Here is a 6,246-nt window from a genome sequence, read left to right as displayed (position 1 = left end):
TGATTATACTTTATCAATAAAATGTTATATTCTTTAAAAAAACTAATTGTCAGTCCGGGCAAGCGTATGGGTCCCGAACGAAAAACCGCCTGGACTGCTATTTCCATATTTCATTTAGGATTAGGATATATATTCTCTCTTATTGGTCTCAAAGGGATGGCACCCTTTGGTGCAACGTTGCCTCTATAGTGCCATCCAAGTAATACACACAATTAGAATCATAAAAAAACCGTAAGCACATGAAGCGTCAGGTCTGATCGTTTAGGGTGGCTAGCAGGCATCATCGTGGCAAAGCCGACCACCTTCCCCATGTCCGGCATGACCCCCTGGGCCGCGTCCAACGCACTAAAGCGGTCCTTCCAAGTGGCCAAGAGCGGCGTCATGGCGGGGTCTAAGGTCTCGGTACCCCACGTCGCGTCGGCGGCACACACCCATGGAAGAAGGCTCCCGAGAACGACGTCCACATATCCGGCATTGTCGCCGCCAAAGAAGGGCTTGGAGCACTCTCTCAGTGCACCCTCTAGGGCCTCTATCGCCGCAGCCGCCTGGTTGCTGCCCTCCGCCTTGTACATCGCCTCAACGAGCTGCCATCGAACGAACACACGATGAATTACAACGTAGAACTAGAACCATGGTAAAAGAGCACAAAGCAATCGATGAATCAAATTAACAACGATCATGCATTCAAAGTGTTTGTAATGCACAGTACCGTGTCATCGATGAAGTCGGCCCAGTAGCGAGCGACGACACGGGCGTGGCAGCCAGCGCCCAGCGGGGAGGAGGGAGGGGCCGGCGAAGGCCTCGTCGATGTATAGTATTATGTTGAGGGAGCCGCGGACGGGCTTGCCGCCGTAGATCAGCAGCACCGGCACCGTGCTGTGGCGGAGCAGGTCGCCCATCTTGTGGTTGTTCCTGGGGTCCTGCTCCACGTAGTCGTAGCTCAAGCCCTTGAGGCGGAGCGCGAGCCGCACGCGCAGCACGTGCGGGCTCCCCCTGATCCCCAGCAGCTTCAGGTCTTCTCCTGTCTTCAGCGCCATCCCTCCCTAGCTCGTGTGTTGATCAGCTGAAACCTTGCGCGTAGCTAGCTAGCTTTGTGTTCTTGGTTGTCCCTGCCTGCACTTTCTCAATGTTTTGGATGTTTGTGTGACTCTTGGAGGGTGGAACGGCAGAGGAATTTATAGACTTCACATCGAGCAGAAAAAGAATGATGGACAAGAAGGGAAGGTCAAATTCTCACAAAAAGAGAGAGAAGGGAAGATCAAATTGTTTGGTTGGTCTTTGAACCATATTTATTCTGCGGTTTCACAAAAGTAATCAAAGTATGGCCATATGCCACCATGGACATCCTTCTAGAATTCTTTGACTCTACAGGCACGAGCAAACTTCACCCAATCATCCGTATGCCGATCACCTTTTCCTGAGTTAATACAAGAAACCACCACAATTCGGATTAGGGCTCCAAAATAGTACCACGGTTATTTTGTTTTCCTAAAAAAATACCACTTTGAAGGTCATTTTTTGTGTGTGCAAAAAACACCAGGCACCGATTGGGCTACAATTGATCCGCATTATATAGGGATGGTCCACTATCAGGTCCGTTTGGCACGAAATATGTTTCCTCAAAAAAAATGCGCGTCAACTATATGTCACTTCACGCGAGAGTTTCTTCTGTCCCGCTGAAGCGTTTTCCACTATGATGTAGCTGTTGGGCCAGCACATTTTTCTCTTTTTCCCGTGCTAGGTTTATCGACCGAGTTCGCTCGCAGAGCTTCGTTCGTTGGTTCGCACATTTTTTTCTTTTCCGTTTCTTTTTTTCTTCAGTTTTTATTTGTTTCCTCACTAGTTTCTTCAGTTTTTATTTGTTTTTAGAATGTTTTCCCGCGTTTCTTCTTGGTTTTCACTGGTTTCTTGGTTTTTACTAGTTTTTTCTTTTCTTTCTTTTTCCTTCGCTTTTCTCCGGTTTTGATTGTTTCTTTCTTATTTTTCATCGGTTTTCTCTGTTTCTTTGTCGGGTATTCACTGTTTCCATTCTTTCCATTGGTTTCTCATTTTTTTAGTTTCTTTTTTTCCTTTTTGTATTCATTCGGTGTCTTAGTTTTTCCTTTTTTTTGTTGATTTTCATCGGTTTCTTTAGCAGTTTTTACTGTTTTCCATTTTATTTGCACTTATTTCTTTGGTTTTATTTTTCATTTTTTTCTTTGGTTTATTTTTTCGGTTTTCATTGTTTTTTCATTTTTTATACGTCAAGAATATTTTTAATACATGGTTAATATTTTTCAAATACAAGTTTAACATTTTTTTAGTACACGGTTAACATATTTTCTATACACATGTTTAACATATTTTAAATGCTTGATTAACATTTTTTAAATACAAGTTTAATATTTATAGAATACATGGTCAACATTTTTCTATACATAATTTAATCTTTTTCAAATACTTGATTAACATTTTTCAAATATAAGATTAACAATTTAATGTGCATGGTCAACATTTTTTCTAAACATAATTAACATTTTTCAAATGATCGATTAACATTTTTTCAAATAAAAGATTAATATTTTTTTAATACATAGTCAAAATATTTTCTATACACATTTAATATTTTTCAAATGCTTGATTTAACATTTTTTTAATACATGGCCTTGTGTAGGTTGTACAACATCAGCAAAACACACAATTAATTCACAGCAGAACCAGGCACGGGCCAGTTACAGCAGGGTCCGCTACTTTCACACTTCATTTGGAAACGCTATATTTTCTCTTATTTTGACTCGAAGTATGGCCATATGCCACCATGGCTATCCTTTAGAATTCTTTGACTCGACAAGCACGAGCAAACTCCAGCCAATCATCGGTATGCCGATCAACTTTTCCTGAGTAAATACAAAAAACCACCGCAATTCAGATTAATATTCCAAAATAGTACCATGGTTATTTTGTTTTCCTAAAAAAATACCACTTTTGATTGCATTGTTTGGGTATACGCAGTCTTTCTTCTGGGTGAAAACACTTTTGGTCAATTATATAGGGATGGCCCACCGCTAGGTCCACTTGGCACCAAATATACGCGTTGACTATATCTCGCTTCACACGAGAGTTTCTTCTATCTCGCTGAAGCGTTTTCCCCTGCGATGTACCTGTTGGGCCAGCCCATTTTCGTCTTCTTTTTCTGCATAATGTTTCTCGTTCCACTTCGCTTGCTGAGCTTCCTTCGTTGGTTCGCAAGGTTTTTTCTTCTTTAGGTTTTTTCTTTGTTTCCTCACTATTTTCTTCTGTTTTCCTTTTTTTATTTTTTTAAACTTTTTCTTCGTTTCTTCTTAGTTTCCACTGGTTTCTCGGTTTTTCTTGGGTTCTTTCTCGACTTTTACTGTTTTTTCCTTTTCTTTATTTTTCTTCTGTTTTATTTCTTTCATTCTTGTTTTTCATCGATTTTTTTCTTTGTTTCCTTGTCGGGGTTTAATTTTTTCCATTCTTTACACTGGTTTCTTTGGGTTTTATTTTTCTTTTCTATTTTTTCTTTTTGTATTCATTGGGCTTCTTTGTTTTCTTAGATTTTGTTGATTTTCAGCGGTTTGTTTTTTTACCCATTATCATTATCTTCCATGTTATTTACACTTGTTTCTTCGGTTTCCTTGTTCATTTTTCCTTTATTTTCATTGGTTTTTGGATTTTTATTTATTTCTTTTTGTTTCATTCTATATTTTTCATATACATGAAGAATTTGTTTCTAATACATGTTAATAATTTTCAAAGACAAGTTTAAATTTTTTGAGTACATAGTTAACATGTTTACCATTTTTCAAATATAAGATTAACATTTTTAATACATGGCCCATTGTCCGCTTGCCCGCGATCGGCCACGTCAAAACGCGCTCAGAATTTGGTTCAGTGCTCTTTGCCAATGTCAATTCTTCGGTTTGGTGCAAAGTATCACATTATTGTAAAGTTGTGGTTTTTCATGAGTTGTGACACAAAAGTGGTGGTTCTGTGCATTTTGATTCTCCAGCCGCCACCATGTGTCATGCGCTGGACGCTTCCTCGGGATGTTATTTTTTATTTTTCTATACGTATTTTTGGGTTTTAGATGGTTTTCTCTGAATATTTTTTTGCCTTTTTGTTTTTCCCTAGGTTTGGAGAGAGAAAATATTGATTTTTTTTTGGCGTGAAAAAAGTTGTGCTTCCATGAGAATCACATATTTTCTTCTTGTGGAGGCAAAATAAAAAATATTACTCATATAAATAGAACAACCATTATTCTCAAATTTAAATGAGTAACCGTCTCGCATCAAACAAGATCCAGATATAATGTTCATGCTTAACGCTGGCACCAAATAATAATTATTTAGGTCTAATATTAATCCCGAAGGTAGATGTAGAGGTAGCGTGCCGACTGCGATCACGTCGACTTTGGAACCGTTTCCCACGCGCATCGTCACCTCGTCCTTAGCCAATCTTCGCTTAATCCGTAGTCCCTGTTTCGAGTTGCAAATATTGGTAACAGAACCAGTATCAAATCCCCAGGTGCTATTGCGAGCATTAGTAAGGTACACATCAATAACATGTATATCACATATACCTTTGTTCACATTGCCATCCTTCTTATCCGCCAAATACTTGGGGCAGTTCCGCTTCCAGTGACCAGTCTGCTTGTAATAGAAGCACTCAGTTTCAGGCTTAGGTCCAGGTTTGGGTTTCTTCTCTTGAGAGCAACTTGCTTGCCATTCTTTTTGAAGATCCCCTTCTTCTTCCCTTTGCCCTTTTTCTTGAAACTAGTGATCTTGTTGACCATGAACACTTGATGCTCCTTCTTGATTTCTACCTCCGCAGCTTTCAGCATTGCGAAGAGCTCGGGAATAGTCTTATTCATCCCTTGCATATTATAGTTCATCACGAAGCTCTTTTAGCTTGGTGGCAGTGATTGGAGAATTCTATCAATGATGCAATCATCTGGAAGATTAACTCCCAATTGAATCAAGTGATTATTATACCCAGACATTTTGAGTATATGCTCACTGACAGAACTGTTCTCCTCCATCTTGCAGCTATAGAACTTATTGGAGACTTCATATCTCTCAATCCGGGCATTTGCTTGAAATATTAACTTCAACTCCTGAAACATCTCATATGCTCCATGACGTTCAAAACGTCGTTGAAGTCCCGATTCTAAGCCGTAAAGCATGGCATACTGAACTATCGAATAGTCATCAGCTTTGCTCTGCCAGACGTTCATAACATCTGGTGTTGCTCCAGTAGCAGGCCTGGCACCCAGCGGTGCTTCCAGGACATAATTCTTCTGTGCAGCAATGAGGATAATCCTCAAGTTACGGACCAGTCTGTGTAATTGCTACCATCATCTTTCAACTTTGCTTTCTCAAGGAACGCATTAAAATTCAACGGAACAACAACACGAGCCATCTATCTACAATCAAGCATAAACAAGAGAGATACTATCAGGTACTAAGTTTCATGATAAATTTAGGTTCAATTAATTTACTTAAAGAACTCCCACTTAGATAGACATCCCTCTAATCCTCTAAGTGATTACGTGATGCAAATCGACTAAACCATGTCCGATCATCACGTGAGATGGAGTAGTTTCATTGGTGAACATCACTATGTTGATCATATCTACTATATGATTCACGCTCGACCTTTCGGTCTCCGTGTTCCGAGGCCATATCTGTATATGCTTGGCTCGTCAAGTATAACCTGAGTATTCCGCGTGTGCAACTGTTTTGCTCCCGTTGTATTTGAACGTAGAGCCTATCACACCCGATCATCACGTGGTGTCTCAGCACGAAGAACTTTCGCAACGGTGCATACTCAGGGAGAACACTTCTTGATAATTAGTGAGAGATCATCTTATAATGCTACCGTCAATCAAAGCAAGATAAGATGCATAAAAGATAAACATCACATGCAATCAGTATAAGTGATATGATATGGCCATCATCATCTTGTGCTTGTGATCTCCATCTTCGAAGCACCGTCGTGATCACCATCGTCACCGGCGCGACACCTTGATCTCCATCGTAGCATCGTTGTCGTCTCGCCAATCTTATGCTTCCACGACTATCGCTACCGCTTAGTGATAAAGTAAAGCATTACAGCGCGATTGCATTGCATACAATAAAGCGACAACCATATGGCTCCTGCCAGTTGCCGATAACTCGGTTACAAAACATGATCATCTCATACAATAAAATTTAGCATCATGTCTTGACCATATCACATCACAACATG

General features: G+C 40.0%; 2 pseudogenes; both read right to left on the bottom strand.

The window, feature by feature from the left end:
* Positions 1 to 218: 218 nt before the first annotated feature.
* Positions 219 to 1,037, bottom strand: LOC119345001 (annotated as a pseudogene).
* Positions 1,038 to 2,801: 1,764 nt separating this feature from the next.
* The window catches only part of LOC119345000, a 7,839-nt pseudogene continuing 4,394 nt past the window's right edge, over positions 2,802 to 6,246 (bottom strand).

The sequence above is a fragment of the Triticum dicoccoides genome, unplaced genomic scaffold (genome assembly GCF_002162155.2).
Source record: "Triticum dicoccoides isolate Atlit2015 ecotype Zavitan unplaced genomic scaffold, WEW_v2.0 scaffold19820, whole genome shotgun sequence".
In the NCBI taxonomy this organism is placed as follows: domain Eukaryota; kingdom Viridiplantae; phylum Streptophyta; class Magnoliopsida; order Poales; family Poaceae; genus Triticum; species Triticum dicoccoides.
The sequence above is the reverse complement of the archived record's forward strand: the minus strand, read 5'-3'. Positions and strand labels throughout refer to the sequence as shown.